The sequence below is a fragment of the Diceros bicornis genome, chromosome X (genome assembly GCF_020826845.1).
Source record: "Diceros bicornis minor isolate mBicDic1 chromosome X, mDicBic1.mat.cur, whole genome shotgun sequence".
In the NCBI taxonomy this organism is placed as follows: Eukaryota; Metazoa; Chordata; class Mammalia; order Perissodactyla; family Rhinocerotidae; genus Diceros; species Diceros bicornis.
This window is the reverse complement of record NC_080781.1, coordinates 55,406,807-55,425,185: the sequence shown is the minus strand read 5'-3', so window position 1 is coordinate 55,425,185 and position 18,379 is coordinate 55,406,807.

Genomic DNA, 18,379 nt, shown 5'->3' with positions numbered 1-18,379 from the left:
TAACTTGCAACTTTGAATGAGAATGTGCTTGCTTACAGCAACGTGCTATATGTTCTGAATGCCCGAATTGGGAATCTGTGTCAAAACTTTGTTAGGAATTATGTGATCCTTACTAGCTGGAAGTAAGGGACCTGGGGCATGAAGATATTTCTAGGAGTTGGAGACATACAACGTTTAGCTCAGTTCTGGGAATCTTTGAAATACCTATACAAACTTGTTCCTACATAGTATCTTGCAACTTTGAATGAGAATGTGCTTGCTTACAGCAACCTGCTATATGATTTGAATGCCCGAATTGGGAATCTGTGTCAAAACTTTGTTCGGAATTATGTGATCCTTACTAGCTGGAAGTAAGGGAGATTGGGCATGAAGTTATTTCTAGGAGTTGGAGTCATACAACGTTTAGCTCAGTTCTGGGCATCTTTGAAATACCTATACAAACTTGTTCCTACATAGTAACTTGCAACTTTGAATGAGAATGTGCTTGCTTACAGCAACGTGCTATATGTTCTGAATGCCCGAATTGGGAATCTGTGTCAAAACTTTGTTAGGAATTATGTGATCCTTACTAGCTGGAAGTAAGGGACCTGGGGCATGAAGTTATTTCTAGGAGTTGGAGACATACAACGTTTAGCTCAGTTCTGGGCATCTTTGAAATACCTACACAAACTTGTTCCTACATAGTAACTTGCAACTTTGAATGAGAATGTGCTTGCTTACAGCAGCGTGCTATATGTTCTGAATGCCCGAATTGGGAATCTGTGTCAAAACTTTGTTAGGAATTATGTGATCCTTACTAGCTGGAAGTAAGGGAGATGGGGCATGAAGTTATTTCTAGGAGTTGGACACATACCCACTTTAGTTCAGTTCTGGGCATCTTTGAAATACCTATACAAACTTGTTCCTACATAGTAACTTGCTTCTTAGAATGAGAATGTGCTTGCTTACAGCAACGTGCTATATGTTCTGAATGCCCGAATTGGGAATCTGTGTCAAAACTTTGTTAGGAATTATGTGATCCTCACTAGCTGGAAGTAAGGGAGATGGGGCATGAAGTTATTTCTAGGAGTTGGAGACATACACACTTCAGCTCAGTTCTGGGCATCTTTGAAAGTCATATACAAACTTGTTCCTACATAGTATCTTGCAACTTTGAATGAGAATGTGCTTGCTTACAGCAACGTGCTATATGTTTTGAATGCCCGAATTGGGAATCTGTGTCAAAACTTTGTTAGGAATTATGTGATCCTTACAAGCTGGAAGTAAGGGAGTTGGGGCATGAAGTTATTTCTAGAGGTTGTACACATACCAAGTTTAGTTCAGTTCTGGGCATTTTTGAAATACCTATACAAACTTGTTTCTACATACTAACTTGCAACTTTGAATGAGAATGTGCTTGCTTACAGCAACGTGCTATATGTTCTGAATGCCCGAATTGGGAATCTGTGTCAAAACTTTGTTAGGAATTATGTGATCCTTACTAGCTGGAAGTAAGGGAGATGGGGCATGAAGTAATTTCTAGGAGTTGGAGACATACCAAGTTTAGCTCAGTTCTAGGTATCTTTGAAATACCTACAAAAACTCTTTCCTACATAGTATCTTGCAACTTTCAATGAGAATGTGCTTGCTTATAGCAACGTGCTATATGTTCTGAATGCCCGAATTGGGAATCTGTGTCAAAACTTTGTTAGGAATTATGTGATCCTTACTAGATGGATGTAAGGGAGATGGGGCATGAAGTTATTTCTAGGAGTTGCAGACATACAACGTTTAGCTCAGTTCTGGGCATCTTTGAAATACCTATACAAACTTGTTCCTACATAGTAACTTGCAACTTTGAATGAGAATGTGCTTGCTTACAGCAACGTGCTATATGTTCTGAATGCCCGAATTGGGAATCTGTGTCAAAACTTTGTTAGGAATTATGTGATCCTTACTAGCTGGAAGTAAGGGAGATGGGGCATGAAGTTATTTCTAGGAGTTGGACACATACCAAGTTTAGCTCAGTTCTGGACATCTTTGAAATACCTATACAAACTTGTTCCTACATAGTAACTTGCAACTTTGAATGAGAATGTGCTTGCTTACAGCAACTTGCTATATGTTCTGAATGCCCGAATTGGGAATCTGTGTCAAAACATTGTTAGGAATTATGTGATCCTTACTAGCTGGAAGTAAGGGAGATGGGGCATGAAGTTATTTCTAGGAGTTGCAGACATACAACTTTTAGCTCAGTTCTGGGCATGTTTGAAATAAATATACAAACTTGTTCCTACATAGTAACTTGCAACTTTGAATGAGAATGTGCTTGCTTACAGCAACGTGCTATATGTTCTGAATGCCCGAACTGGGAATCTGTGTCAAAACTTTGTTAGGAATTATGTGATCCTTACTAGCTGGAAGTAAGGGAGATGGGGCATGAAGTTATTTCTAGGAGTTGGACACATACCCACTTTAGTTCAGTTCAGGGCATCTAAGAAATACCTATACAAACTTGTTCCTACATAGTAACTTGCTTCTTAGAATGAGAATGTGCTTGCTTACAGCAACATGCTATATGTTCTGAATGCCCGAATTGGGAATCTGTGTCAAAACATTGTTAGGAATTATGTGATCCTCAATAGCCTGAAGTAAGGGAGATGGGGCATGAAGTTATTTCTAGGAGTTGGAGACATACAAACTTCAGCTCAGTTCTGGGCATCTTTGAAAGTCCTATACAAACTTGTTCCTACATAGTATCTTGCAACTTTGAATGAGAATGTGCTTGCTTACAGCAACGTGCTATATGTTTTGAATGCCCGAATTGGGAATCTGTGTCAAAACTTTGTTCGGAATTATGTGATCCTTACTAGCTGGAAGTAATGGAGATTGGGCATGAAGTTATTTCTAGGCGTTGGAGTCATACAACGTTTAGCTCAGTTCTGGGCATCTTTGAAATACCTATACAAACTTGTTCCTACATAGTAAATTGCACCTTTGAATGAGAATGTGCTTGCTTACAGCAACGTGCTATATGTTCTGAATGCCCGAATTGGGAATCTGTGTCAAAACTTTGTTAGGAATTATGTGATCCTTACTAGCTGGAAGTAAGGGACCTGGGGCATGAAGTTATTTCTAGGAGTTGGAGACATACAACGTTTAGCTCAGTTCTGGGAATCTTTGAAATACCTATACAAACTTGTTCCTACATAGTAACTTGCAACTTTGAATGAGTATGTGCTTGCTTACAGCAACGTGCTATATGTTCTGAATGCCCGAATTGGGAATCTGTGTCAAAACTTTGTTAGGAATTATGTGATCCTTACTAGGTGGAAGTAAGGGAGATGGGGCATGAAGTTATTTCTTGGAGTTGGAGACATACAACGTTTAGCTCAGTTCTGGGCATCTTTGAAATACCTATACAAACTTGTTCCTACATAGTAACTTGCAACTTTGAATGAGAATGTGCTTGCTTACAGCAGCGTGCTATATGTTCTGAATGCCCGAATTGGGAATCTGTGTCAAAACTTTGTTAGGAATTATGTGATCCTTACTAGCTGGAAGTAAGGGAGATGGGGCATGAAGTTATTGCTAGGTGTTGGAGACATACAAACTTCAGCTCAGTTCTGGGCATCTTTGAAAGTCCTATACAAACTTGTTCCTACATAGTATCTTGCAACTTTGAATGAGAACGTGCTTGCTTACAGCAACGTGCTATATGTTTTGAATGCCCGAATTGGGAATCTGTGTCAAAACTTTGTTCGGAATTATGTGATCCTTACTAGCTGGAAGTAAGGGAGATTGGGCATGAAGTTATTTCTAGGAGTTGGAGTCATACAACGTTTAGCTCAGTTCTGGGCATCTTTGAAATACCTATACAAACTTGTTCCTACATAGTAACTTGCAACTTTGAATGAGAATGTGCTTGCTTACAGCAACGTGCTATACGTTCTGAATGCCCGAATTGGGAATCTGTGTCAAAACTTTGTTAGGAATTATGTGATCCTTACTAGCTGGAAGTAAGGGACCTGGGGCATGAAGTTATTTCTAGGAGTTGGAGACATACAACGTTTAGCTCAGTTCTGGGCATCTTTGAAATACCTACACAAACTTGTTCCTACATAGTAACTTGCAACTTTGAATGAGAATGTGCTTGCTTACAGCAGCGTGCTATATGTTCTGAATGCCCGAAATGGGAATCTGTGTCAAAACTTTGTTAGGAATTATGTGATCCTTACTAGCTGGAAGTAAGGGAGATGGGGCATGAAGTTATTTCTAGGAGTTGGACACATACCCACTTTAGTTCAGTTCTGGGCATCTTTGAAATACCTATACAAACTTGTTCCTACATAGTAACTTGCTTCTTAGAATGAGAATGTGCTTGCTTACAGCAACGTGCTATATGTTCTGAATGCCCGAATTGGGAATCTGTGTCAAAACTTTGTTAGGAATTATGTGATCCTCACTAGCTGGAAGTAAGGGAGATGGGGCATGAAGTTATTTCTAGGAGTTGGAGACATACACACTTCAGCTCAGTTCTGGGCATCTTTGAAAGTCATATACAAACTTGTTCCTACATAGTATCTTGCAACTTTGAATGAGAATGTGCTTGCTTACAGCAACGTGCTATATGTTCTGAATGCCCGAATTGGGAATCTGTGTCAAAACTTTGTTAGGAATTATGTGATCCTTACTAGCTGGAAGTAAGGGAGATGGGGCATGAAGTTATTTCTAGGAGTTGGACACATACCAAGTTTAGCTCAGTTCTGGACATCTTTGAAATACCTATACAAACTTGTTCCTACATAGTAACTTGCAACTTTGAATGAGAATGTGCTTGCTTACAGCAACTTGCTATATGTTCTGAATGCCCGAATTGGGAATCTGTGTCAAAACTTTGTTAGGAATTATGTGATCCTTACTAGCTGGAAGTAAGGGAGATGGGGCATGAAGTTATTTCTCGGAGTTGCAGACATACAACTTTTAGCTCAGTTCTGGGCATCTTTGAAATAAATATACAAACTTGTTCCTACATAGTAACTTGCAACTTTGAATGAGAATGTGCTTGCTTACAGCAACGTGCTATATGTTCTGAATGCCCGAATTGGGAATCTGTGTCAAAACTTTGTTAGGAATTATGTGATCCTTACTAGCTGGAAGTAAGGGAGATGGGGCATGAAGTTATTTCTAGGAGTTGGACACATACCCACTTTAGTTCAGTTCAGGGCATCTAAGAAATACCTATACAAACTTGTTCCTACATAGTAACTTGCTTCTTAGAATGAGAATGTGCTTGCTTACAGCAACATGCTATATGTTCTGAATGCCCGAATTGGGAATCTGTGTCAAAACATTGTTAGGAATTATGTGATCCTCACTAGCTGGAAGTAAGGGAGATGGGGCATGAAGTTATTTCTAGGAGTTGGAGACATACAAACTTCAGCTCAGTTCTGGGCATCTTTGAAAGTCCTATACAAACATGTTCCTACATAGTATCTTGCAACTTTGAATGAGAATGTGCTTGCTTACAGCAACGTGCTATATGTTTTGAATGCCCGAATTGGGAATCTGTGTCAAAACTTTGTTCGGAATTATGCGATCCTTACTAGCTGGAAGTAAGGGAGATTGGGCATGAAGTTATTTCTAGGAGTTGGAGTCATACAACGTTTAGCTCAGTTCTGGGCATCTTTGAAATACCTATACAAACTTGTTCCTACATAGTAACTTGCACCTTTGAATGAGAATGTGCTTGCTTACAGCAACGTGCTATATGTTCTGAATGCCCGAATTGGGAATCTGTGTCAAAACTTTGTTAGGAATTATGTGATCCTTACTAGCTGGAAGTAAGGGACCTGGGGCATGAAGTTATTTCTAGGAGTTGGAGACATACAACGTTTAGCTCAGTTCTGGGAATCTTTGAAATACCTATACAAACTTGTTCCTACATAGTAACTTGCAACTTTGAATGAGTATGTGCTTGCTTACAGCAACGTGCTATATGTTCTGAATGCCCGAATTGGGAATCTGTGTCAAAACTTTGTTAGGAATTATGTGATCCTTACTAGGTGGAAGTAAGGGAGATGGGGCATGAAGTTATTTCTTGGACTTGGAGACATACAACGTTTAGCTCAGTTCTGGGCATCTTTGAAATACCTATACAAACTTGTTCCTACATAGTAACTTGCAACATTGAATGAGAATGTGCTTGCTTACAGCAGCGTGCTATATGTTCTGAATGCCCGAATTGGGAATCTGTGTCAAAACTTTGTTAGGAATTATGTGATCCTTACTAGCTGGAAGTAAGGGAGATGGGGCATGAAGTTATTTCTAGGAGTTGGAGACATACAAACTTCAGCTCAGTTCTGGGCATCTTTGAAAGTCCTATACAAACTTGTTCCTACATAGTATCTTGCAACTTTGAATGAGAATGTGCTTGCTTACAGCAACGTGCTATATGTTCTGAATGCCCGAATTGGGAATCTGTGTCAAAACTTTGTTAGGAATTATGTGATCCTTACTAGCTGGAAGTAAGGGAGATGGGGCATGAAGTTATTTCTAGCAGTTGGAGACATACCAAGTTTAGCTCAGTTCTGGACATCTTTGAAATACCTATACAAACTAGTTCCTACATAGTAACTTGCCACTTTGAATGAAATGTGCTTGCTTACAGCAACGTGCTATAGGTTCTGAATACCCGAATTGGGAATCTGTGTCAAAACTTTATTAGGAATTATGTGATCCTTACTAGCAGGAAGCAAGGGAGTTGGGGCATGAAGTTATTTCTAGAGGTTGTACACATACCAAGTTTAGCTCAGTTCTGGGCATTTTTGAAATACCTATACAAACTTGTTCCTACATAGTAACTTGCATCTTTGAATGAGAATGTGCTTGCTTACAGCAACGTGCTATATGTTCTGAATGCCCGAATTGGGAATCTGTGTCAAAACTTTGTTAGGAATTATGTGATCCTTACTAGCTGGAAGTAAGGGAGATGGGGCATGAAGTTATTTCTAGGAGTTGGACACATACCCACTTTAGTTCAGTTCAGGGCATCTAAGAAATACCTATACAAACTTGTTCCTACATAGTAACTTGCTTCTTAGAATGAGAATGTGCTTGCTTACAGCAACATGCTATATGTTCTGAATGCCCGAATTGGGAATCTGTGTCAAAACTTTGTTAGGAATTATGTGATCCTCACTAGCTGGAAGTAAGGGAGATGGGGCATGAAGTTATTTCTAGGAGTTGGAGACATACAAACTTCAGCTCAGTTCTGGGCATCTTTGAAAGTCCTATACAAACTTGTTCCTACATAGTATCTTGCAACTTTGAATGAGAATGTGCTTGCTTACAGCAACGTGCTATATGTTTTGAATGCCCGAATTGGGAATCTGTGTGAAAACTTTGTTCGGAATTATGTGATCCTTACTAGCTGGAAGTAAGGGAGATTGGGCATGAAGTTATTTCTAGGAGTTGGAGTCATACAACCTTTAGCTCAGTTCTGGGCATCTTTGAAATACCTATACAAACTTGTTCCTACATAGTAACTTGCAACTTTGAATGAGAATGAGCTTGCTTACAGCAACCTGCTATATGTTCTGAATGCCCGAATTGGGAATCTGTGTCAAAACTTTTTTAGGAATTATGTGATCCTAACTAGGTGGAAGTAAGGGAGATGGGGCATGAAGTTATTTCTTGGAGTTGGAGACATACAACGTTTAGCTCAGTTCTGGGCATCTTTGAAATACCTATACAAACTTGTTCCTACATAGTAACTTGCAACTTTGAATGAGAATGTGCTTGCTTACAGCAGCGTGCTATATGTTCTGAATGCCCGAATTGGGAATCTGTGTCAAAACTTTGTTAGGAATTATGTGATCCTTACTAGCTGGAAGTAAGGGAGATGGGGCATGAAGTTATTGCTAGGTGTTGGAGACATACAAACTTCAGCTCAGTTCTGGGCATCTTTGAAAGTCCTATACAAACTTGTTCCTACATAGTATCTTGCAACTTTGAATGAGAATGTGTTTGCTTACAGCAACGTGCTATATGTTTTGAATGCCCGAATTGGGAATCTGTGTCAAAACTTTGTTCGGAATTATGTGATCCTTACTAGCTGGAAGTAAGGGAGATTGGGCATGAAGTTATTTCTAGGAGTTGGAGTCATACAACGTTTAGCTCAGTTCTGGGCATCTTTGAAATACCTATACAAACTTGTTCCTACATAGTAACTTGCAACTTTGAATGAGAATGTGCTTGCTTACAGCAACGTGCTATATGTTCTGAATGCCCGAATTGGGAATCTGTGTCAAAACTTTGTTAGGAATTATGTGATCCTTACTAGCTGGAAGTAAGGGACCTGGGGCATGAAGTTATTTCTAGGAGTTGGAGACATACAACGTTTAGCTCAGTTCTGGGCATCTTTGAAATACCTACACAAACTTGTTCCTACATAGTAACTTGCAACTTTGAATGAGAATGTGCTTGCTTACAGCAGCGTGCTATATGTTCTGAATGCCCGAATTGGGAATCTGTGTCAAAACTTTGTTAGGAATTATGTGATCCTTACTAGCTGGAAGTAAGGGAGATGGGGCATGAAGTTATTTCTAGGAGTTGGACACATACCCACTTTAGTTCAGTTCAGGGCATCTTTGAAATACCTATACAAACTTGTTCCTACATAGTAACTTGCTTCTTAGAATGAGAATGTGCTTGCTTACAGCAACGTGCTATATGTTCTGAATGCCCGAATTGGGAATCTGTGTCAAAACTTTGTTAGGAATTATGTGATCCTCACTAGCTGGAAGTAAGGGAGATGGGGCATGAAGTTATTTCTAGGAGTTGGAGACATACACACTTCAGCTCAGTTCTGGGCATCTTTGAAAGTCATATACAAACTTGTTCCTACATAGTATCTTGCAACTTTGAATGAGAATGTGCTTGCTTACAGCAACGTGCTATATGTTTTGAATGCCCGAATTGGGAATCTGTGTCAAAACTTTGTTAGGAATTATGTGATCCTTACTAGCTGGAAGTAAGGGAGTTGGGGCATGAAGTTATTTCTAGAGGTTGTACACATACCAAGTTTAGTTCAGTTCTGGGCATTTTTGAAATACCTATACAAACTTGTTCCTACATACTAACTTGCAACTTTGAATGAGAATGTGCTTGCTTACAGCAGCGTGCTATATGTTCTGAATGCCCGAATTGGGAATCTGTGTCAAAACTTTGTTAGGAATTATGTGATCCTTACTAGCTGGAAGTAAGGGAGATGGGGCATGAAGTAATTTCTAGGAGTTGGAGACATACCAAGTTTAGCTCAGTTCTGGGTATCTTTGAAATACCTACAAAAACTTTTTCCTACATAGTATCTTGCAACTTTCAATGAGAATGTGCTTGCTTATAGCAACGTGCTATATGTTCTGAATGCCCGAATTGGGAATCTGTGTCAAAACTTTGTTAGGAATTATGTGATCCTTACTAGATGGATGTAAGGGAGATGGGGTATGAAGTTATTTCTAGGAGTTGCAGACATACAAGGTTTAGCTCAGTTCTGGGCATCTTTGAAATACCTATACAAACTTGTTCCTACATAGTAACTTGCAACTTTGAATGAGAATGTGCTTGCTTACAGCAACGTGCTATATGTTCTGAATGCCCGAATTGGGAATCTGTGTCAAAACTTTGTTAGGAATTATGTGATCCTTACTAGCTGGAAGTAAGGGAGATGGGGCATGAAGTTATTTCTAGCAGTTGGAGACATACCAAGTTTAGCTCAGTTCTGGACATCTTTGAAATACCTATACAAACTAGTTCCTACATAGTAACTTGCAACTTTGAATGAAATGTGCTTGCTTACAGCAACGTGCTATATGTACTGAATACCCGAATTGGGAATCTGTGTCAAAACTTTATTAGGAATTATGTGATCCTTACTAGCAGGAAGCAAGGGAGTTGGGGCGTGAAGTTATCTCTAGAGGTTGTACACATACCAAGTTTAGCTCAGTTCTGGGCATTTTTGAAATACCTATACAAACTTGTTCCTACATAGTAACTTGCAACTTTGAATGAGAATGTGCTTGCTTACAGCAACGTGCTATATGTTCTGAATGCCCGAATTGGGAATCTGTGTCAAAACTTTGCTAGGAATTATGTGATCCTTACTAGCTGGAAGTAAGGGAGATGGGGCATGAGGTAATTTCTAGGAGTTGGAGACATACCAAGTTTAGCTCAGTTCTGGGCATCTTTGAAATACCTATACAAACTTGTTCCTACATAGTAACTTGCAACTTTGAATGAGAATGTGCTTGCTTACAGCAACGTGCTATATGTTCTGAATGCCCGAATTGGGAATCTGTGTCCAAACTTTGTTAGGAATTATGTGATCCTTACAAGATGGAAGTAAGGGAGATGGGGCATGAAGTTATTTCTAGGAGTTGCAGACATACAACGTTTATCTCAGTTCTGGGCATCTTTGAAATACCTATACAAACTTGTTCCTACATAGTAACTTGCAACTTTGAATGAGAATGTGCTTGCTTACAGCAACGTGCTATATGTTCTGAATGCCCGAATTGGGAATCTGTGTCAAAACTTTGTTAGGAATTATGTGATCCTTACTAGCTGGAAGTAAGGAAGTTGGGGCATGAAGTTACTTCTAGAGGTTGGACACATACCAAGTTTAGCTCAGTTCTGGGCATCTTTGAAATACCTATACAAACTTGTTCCTACATAGTAACTTGCAACTTTGAATGAGAATGTGCTTGCTTACAGCAACGTACTATATGTTCTGAATGCCCGAATTGGGTATCTGTGTCAAAACTTTGTTAGGAATTATGTGATCCTTACTAGCTGGAAGTAAGGGAGATGGGGCATGAAGTTATTTCTAGGAGTGGGAGACATACAACTTTTAGCTCAGTTCTGGGCATCTTTGAAACACCTATACAAACTTGTTCCTACATAGTATCTTACCACTTTGAATGAGAATGTGCTTGCTTACAGCAACGTGCTATATGTTCTGAATGCCCGAATTGGGAATCTGTGTCAAAACTTTGTTAGGAATTATGTGATCCTTACTAGCTGGAAGTATGGGAGATGGGGCATGAAGTTATTGCTAGGTGTTGGAGACATACAAACTTCAGCTCAGTTCTGGGCATCTTTGAAAGTCCTATACAAACTTGTTCCTACATAGTATCTTGCAACTTTGAATGAGAATGTGCTTGCTTACAGCAACGTGCTATATGTTTTGAATGCCCGAATTGGGAATCTGTGTCAAAACTTTGTTCGGAATTATGTGATCCTTACTAGCTGGAAGTAAGGGAGATTGGGCATGAAGTTATTTCTAGGAGTTGGAGTCATACAACGTTTAGCTCAGTTCTGGGCATCTTTGAAATACCTATACAAACTTGTTCCTACATAGTAACTTGCAACTTTGAATGAGAATGTGCTTGCTTACAGCAACGTGCTATATGTTCTGAATGCCCGAATTGGGAATCTGTGTCAAAACTTTGTTAGGAATTATGTGATCCTTACTAGCTGGAAGTAAGGGACCTGGGGCATGAAGTTATTTCTAGGAGTTGGAGACATACAACGTTTAGCTCAGTTCTGGGCATCTTTGAAATACCTATACAAACTTGTTCCTACATAGTAACTTGCAACTTTGAATGAGAATGTGCTTGCTTACAGCAGCGTGCTATATGTTCTGAATGCCCGAATTGGGAATCTGTGTCAAAACTTTGTTAGGAATTATGTGATCCTTACTAGCTGGAAGTAAGGGAGATGGGGCATGAAGTTATTTCTAGGAGTTGGACACATACCCACTTTAGTTCAGTTCAGGGCATCTTTGAAATACCTATACAAACTTGTTCCTACATAGTAACTTGCTTCTTAGAATGAGAATGTGCTTGCTTACAGCAACGTGCTATATGTTCTGAATGCCCGAATTGGGAATCTGTGTCAAAACTTTGTTAGGAATTATGTGATCCTCACTAGCTGGAAGTAAGGGAGATGGGGCATGAAGTTATTTCTAGGAGTTGGAGACATACACACTTCAGCTCAGTTCTGGGCATCTTTGAAAGTCATATACAAACTTGTTCCTACATAGTATCTTGCAACTTTGAATGAGAATGTGCTTGCTTACAGCAACGTGCTATATGTTTTGAATGCCCGAATTGGGAATCTGTGTCAAAACTTTGTTAGGAATTATGTGATCCTTACTAGCTGGAAGTAAGGGAGTTGGGGCATGAAGTTATTTCTAGAGGTTGTACACATACCAAGTTTAGTTCAGTTCTGGGCATTTTTGAAATACCTATACAAACTTGTTCCTACATACTAACTTGCAACTTTGAATGAGAATGTGCTTGCTTACAGCAACGTGCTATATGTTCTGAATGCCCGAATTGGGAATCTGTGTCAAAACTTTGTTAGGAATTATGTGATCCTTACTAGCTGGAAGTAAGGGAGATGGGGCATGAAGTAATTTCTAGGAGTTGGAGACATACCAAGTTTAGCTCAGTTCTGGGTATCTTTGAAATACCTACAAAAACTTTTTCCTACATAGTATCTTGCAACTTTCAATGAGAATGTGCTTGCTTATAGCAACGTGCTATATGTTCTGAATGCCCGAATTGGGAATCTGTGTCAAAACTTTGTTAGGAATTATGTGATCCTTACTAGATGGATGTAAGGGAGATGGGGTATGAAGTTATTTCTAGGAGTTGCAGACATACAAGGTTTAGCTCAGTTCTGGGCATCTTTGAAATACCTATACAAACTTGTTCCTACATAGTAACTTGCAACTTTGAATGAGAATGTGCTTGCTTACAGCAACGTGCTATATGTTCTGAATGCCCGAATTGGGAATCTGTGTCAAAACTTTGTTAGGAATTATGTGATCCTTACTAGCTGGAAGTAAGGGAGATGGGGCATGAAGTTATTTCTAGCAGTTGGAGACATACCAAGTTTAGCTCAGTTCTGGACATCTTTGAAATACCTATACAAACTAGTTCCTACATAGTAAGTTGCAACTTTGAATGAAATGTGCTTGCTTACAGCAACGTGCTATATGTACTGAATACCCGAATTGGGAATCTGTGTCAAAACTTTATTAGGAATTATGTGATCCTTACTAGCAGGAAGCAAGGGAGTTGGGGCGTGAAGTTATCTCTAGAGGTTGTACACATACCAAGTTTAGCTCAGTTCTGGGCATTTTTGAAATACCTATACAAACTTGTTCCTACATAGTAACTTGCAACTTTGAATGAGAATGTGCTTGCTTACAGCAACGTGCTATATGTCTGAATGCCCGAATTGGGAATCTGTGTCAAAACTTTGCTAGGAATTATGTGATCCTTACTAGCTGGAAGTAAGGGAGATGGGGCATGAGGTAATTTCTAGGAGTTGGAGACATACCAAGTTTAGCTCAGTTCTGGGCATCTTTGAAATACCTATACAAACTTGTTCCTACATAGTAACTTGCAACTTTGAATGAGAATGTGCTTGCTTACAGCAACGTGCTATATGTTCTGAATGCCCGAATTGGGAATCTGTGTCCAAACTTTGTTAGGAATTATGTGATCCTTACTAGATGGAAGTAAGGGAGATGGGGCATGAAGTTATTTCTAGGAGTTGCAGACATACAACGTTTAGCTCAGTTCTGGGCATCTTTGAAATACCTATACAAACTTGTTCCTACATAGTAACTTGCAACTTTGAATGAGAATGTGCTTGCTTACAGCAACGTGCTATATGTTCTGAATGCCCGAATTGGGAATCTGTGTCAAAACTTTGTTAGGAATTATGTGATCCTTACTAGCTGGAAGTAAGGAAGTTGGGGCATGAAGTTACTTCTAGAGGTTGGACACATACCAAGTTTAGCTCAGTTCTGGGCATCTTTGAAATACCTATACAAACTTGTTCCTACATAGTAACTTGCAACTTTGAATGAGAATGTGCTTGCTTACAGCAACGTACTATATGTTCTGAATGCCCGAATTGGGTATCTGTGTCAAAACTTTGTTAGGAATTATGTGATCCTTACTAGCTGGAAGTAAGGGAGATGGGGCATGAAGTTATTTCTAGGAGTGGGAGACATACAACGTTTAGCTCAGTTCTGGGCATCTTTGAAACACCTATACAAACTTGTTCCTACATAGTATCTTACCACTTTGAATGAGAATGTGCTTGCTTACAGCAACGTGCTATATGTTCTGAATGCCCGAATTGGGAATCTGTGTCAAAACTTTGTTAGGAATTATGTGATCCTTACTAGCTGGAAGTAAGGGAGTTGGGGCATGAAGTTATTTCTAGGAGTTGGAGACATACAACGTTTAGCTTAGTTCTGGGCATCTTTGAAATACCTATACAAACTTGTTCCTACATAGTAACTTGCAACTTTGAATGAGAATGTGCTTGCTTACAGCAACGTGCTATATGTTCTGAATGCCCGAATTGGGAATCTGTGTCAAAGCTTTGTTAAGAATTATGTGATCCTTACTAGCTGCAAGTAAGAGAGATGGGGCATGAAGTTATTTCTAGGAGTTGCAGACATACAACGTTTAGCTCAGTTCTGGGCATCTTTGAAATACCTATACAAACTTGTTCCTACATAGTATCTTGCAACATTGAATGAGAATGTGCTTGCTTACAGCAACGTGCTATATGTTCTGAATGCCCGATTTGGGATTCTGTGTCAAAACTTTGTTAGGAATTATGTGATCCTTACTAGCTGGAAGTAAGGTAGTTCGGGCATGAAGTTGTTTCTAGAGGTTGTACACATACCAAGTTTAGCTCAATTCTGGGCATTTTTGAAATACCTATACAAACTTGTTCCTATATAGTAACTTGCATCTTTGAATCAGAATGTGCTTGCTTACAGCAACGTGCTATATGTTCTGAATGCCCGAATTGGGAATCTGTGTCAAAACTTTGTTAGGAATTATGTGATCCTTACTAGCTGGAAGTAAGGGAGATGGGGCATGAAGTAATTTCTAGGAGTTGGAGACATATCAAGTTTAGCTCAGTTCTGGGCATCTTTGAAATACCTATACAAACTTGTTCCTACATAGTAACTTGCAACTTTGAATGAGAATGTGCTTGCTTACAGCAACGTGCTATATGTTCTGAATGCCCGAATTGGGAATCTGTGTCAAAACATTGTTAGGAATTATGTGATCCTTACTAGATGGAAGTAAGGGAGATGGGGCATGATGTTATTTCTAGGAGTTGCAGACATACAACGTCAGCTCAGTTCTGGGCATCTTTGAAATACCTATACAAACTTGTTCCTACATAGTAATTTGCAACTTTGAATGAGAATGTGCTTGCTTGCAGCAACGTGCTATATGTTCTGAATGCCCGAATTGGGAATCTGTGTCAAAACTTTGTTAGGAATTATGTGATCCTTACTAGCTGGAAGTAAGGGAGTTGGGGCATGCAGTTATTTCTAGGAGTTGGAGACATACCAAGTTTAGCTCAGTTCTTGGCATCTTTGAAATACCTATACAAACTTGTTCCTACATAGTAACTTGCAACTTTGAATGAGAATGTGCTTGCTTACATCAACGTGCTATATGTTCTGAATGCCCGAATTTGAAATCTGTGTCAAAATTTTGTTAGGAATTATGTGATCCTTACTAGCTGGAAGTAAGAGAGATGGGGCATGGAGTTATTTCTAGGAGTTGCAGACATACAACGTTTAGCTCAGTTCTGGGCATCTTTGAAATACCTATACAAACTTGTTCCTACATAGTATCTTGCAACTTTGAATGAGAATGTGCTTGCTTACAGCAACGTGCTATATGTTCTGAATGCCCGAATTGGGAATCTGTGTCAAATCTTTGTTAGGAATTATGTGATCCTTACTAGCTGGAAGTAAGGTAGTTGGGGCATGAAGTTATTTCTAGAGGTTGTACACATACCAAGTTTAGCTCAGTTCTGGGCATTTTTGAAATACCTATACAAACTTGTTCCTACATAGTAACTTGCAACTTTGAATCAGAACGTGCTTGCTTACAGCAATGTGTAATATGTTCTGAATGCTCGAATTGGGAATCTGTGTCAAAACTTTGTTAGGAATTATGTGATCCTTACTAGATGGAAGTAAGGGAGATGGGGCATGAAGTTATTTCTAGGAGTTGGAGACATACAACGTTTAGCTCAGTTCTGGGCATCTTTGAAATACCTATACAAACTTGTTCCTACATAGTAACTTGCAACTTTGAATGAGAATGTGCTTGCTTACAGCAACGTGCTAAATGTTCTGAATGCCCGAATTGGGAATCTGTGTCAAAACTTTGTTAGGAATTATGTGATCCTTACTAGATGGAAGTAAGGGAGATGGGGCATGAAGTTATTTCTAGGAGTTGGAGACATACCAAGTTTAGCTCAGTTCTTGGCATCTTTGAAAAACCTATAAAAACTTGTTCCTACATAGTAACTTACCACTTTGAATGAGAATGTGCTTGCTTACAGCAACGTGCTATATGTTCTGAATGCCCGAATTGGGAATCTGTGTCAAAACTTTGTTAGGAATTATGTGATCCTTACTAGCTGGAAGTAAGGGAGATGGGGCATGAAGTTATTTCTAGGAGTTGGAGAATTACAAAGTTTAGCTCAGCTCTGGGCATCTTTGAAATACCTATACAAACTTGTTCCTACATAGTAACTTGCAACTTTGAATGAGAATGTGCTTGCTTACAGCAACGTGCTATATATTCTGAATGCCCCAATTGGGAATCTGTGTCAAAACTTTGTTAGGAATTATGTGATCCTTACTAGCTAGAAGTAAGGGAGATGGGGCATGAAGTAATTTCTAGGAGTTGGAGACATACCAAGTTTAGCTCAGTTCTGGGCATCTTTGAAATACCTATACAAACTTGTTCCTACATAGTAACTTGCAACTTTGAATGAGAATGTGCTTGCTTACAGCAACGTGTAATATGTTCTGAATGCCCGAATTGGGAATCTGTGTCAAAACTTTGTTAGGAATTATGTGATCCTTACTAGATGGAAGTAAGGGAGATAGGGCATGAAGTTATTTCTAGGAGTTGGAGACATACAACGTTTAGCTCAGTTCTGGGCATCTTTGAAATACCTATACAAACTTGCTCCTACATAGTAACTTGCAACTTTGAATGAGAATGTGCTTGCTTACAGCAACGTGCTATATGTTCTGAATGACCGAATTGGGAATCTGTGTCAAAACTTTGTTAGGAATTATGTGATCCTTACTAGATGGAAGTAAGGGAGATGGGGCATGAAGTTATTTCTAGGAGTTGGAGACATACCAAGTTTAGCTGAGTTCTGGACATCTTTGAAATGCCTATACAAACTTGTTCCTACATAGTAACTTGCAACTTTGAATGAGAATGTGCTTGCTTACAGCAACGTGCTATATGTTCTGAGTGCCCGAATTGGGAATCTGTGTCAAAACTTTGTTAGGAATTATGTGATCCTTACTAGCTGGAAGTAAGGGAGATGGGGCATGAAGTTATTTCTAGGAGTTGCAGACATACAACGTTTAGCTCAGTTCTGGGCATCTTTGAAATACCTATACAAACTTGTTCCTACATAGTAACTTGCAACTTTGAATGAGAATATCTTTGCTTACAGCAACGTGCTATATGTTCTGAATGCCCGAATTGGGAATCTGTGTCAAACCTTTGTTAGGAATTATGTGATCCTCACTAGCTGGAAGTAAGGGAGATGGGGCATGAAGTTATTTTTAGGTGTTGGAGACATACAACGTTTAGCTCAGTTCTGGGCATCTTTGAAATACCTATACAAACTTGTTCCTACATAGTAACTTGCTTCTTGGAATGAGAATGTGCTTGCTTACAGCAACGTGCTATATGTTCTGAATGCCCGAATTGGGAATCTGTGTCAAAACTTTGTTAGGAATTATGTGATCCTTACTAGCTGGAAGTAAGGGAGATGGGGCATGAAGTTATTTCTAGGAGTTGCAGACATACAACGTTTAGCTCAGTTCTGGGCATCTTTGAAATACCTATACAAACTTGTTCCTACATAGTAACTTGCAACTTTGAATGAGAATGTGCTTGCTTACAGCAACGTGCTATATGTTCTGAATGCCCGAATTGGGAATCTGTGTCAAAACTTTGTTAGGAATTATGTGATCCTTACTAGCTGGAAGTAAGTGAGATGGGGCATGAAATAATTTCTAGGAGTTGGAGACATACCAAGTTTAGCTCAGTTCTGGGCATCTTTGAAATACCTATACAAACTTGTTCCTACATAGTAACTTGCAACTTTGAATGAGAATGTGCTTGCTTACAACAACGTGCTATATGTTCTGAATGCCCGAATTGGGAATCTGTGTCAAAACTTTTTAGGAATTATGTGATCCTTACTATATGGAACTAAGGGAGATGGGGCATGAAGT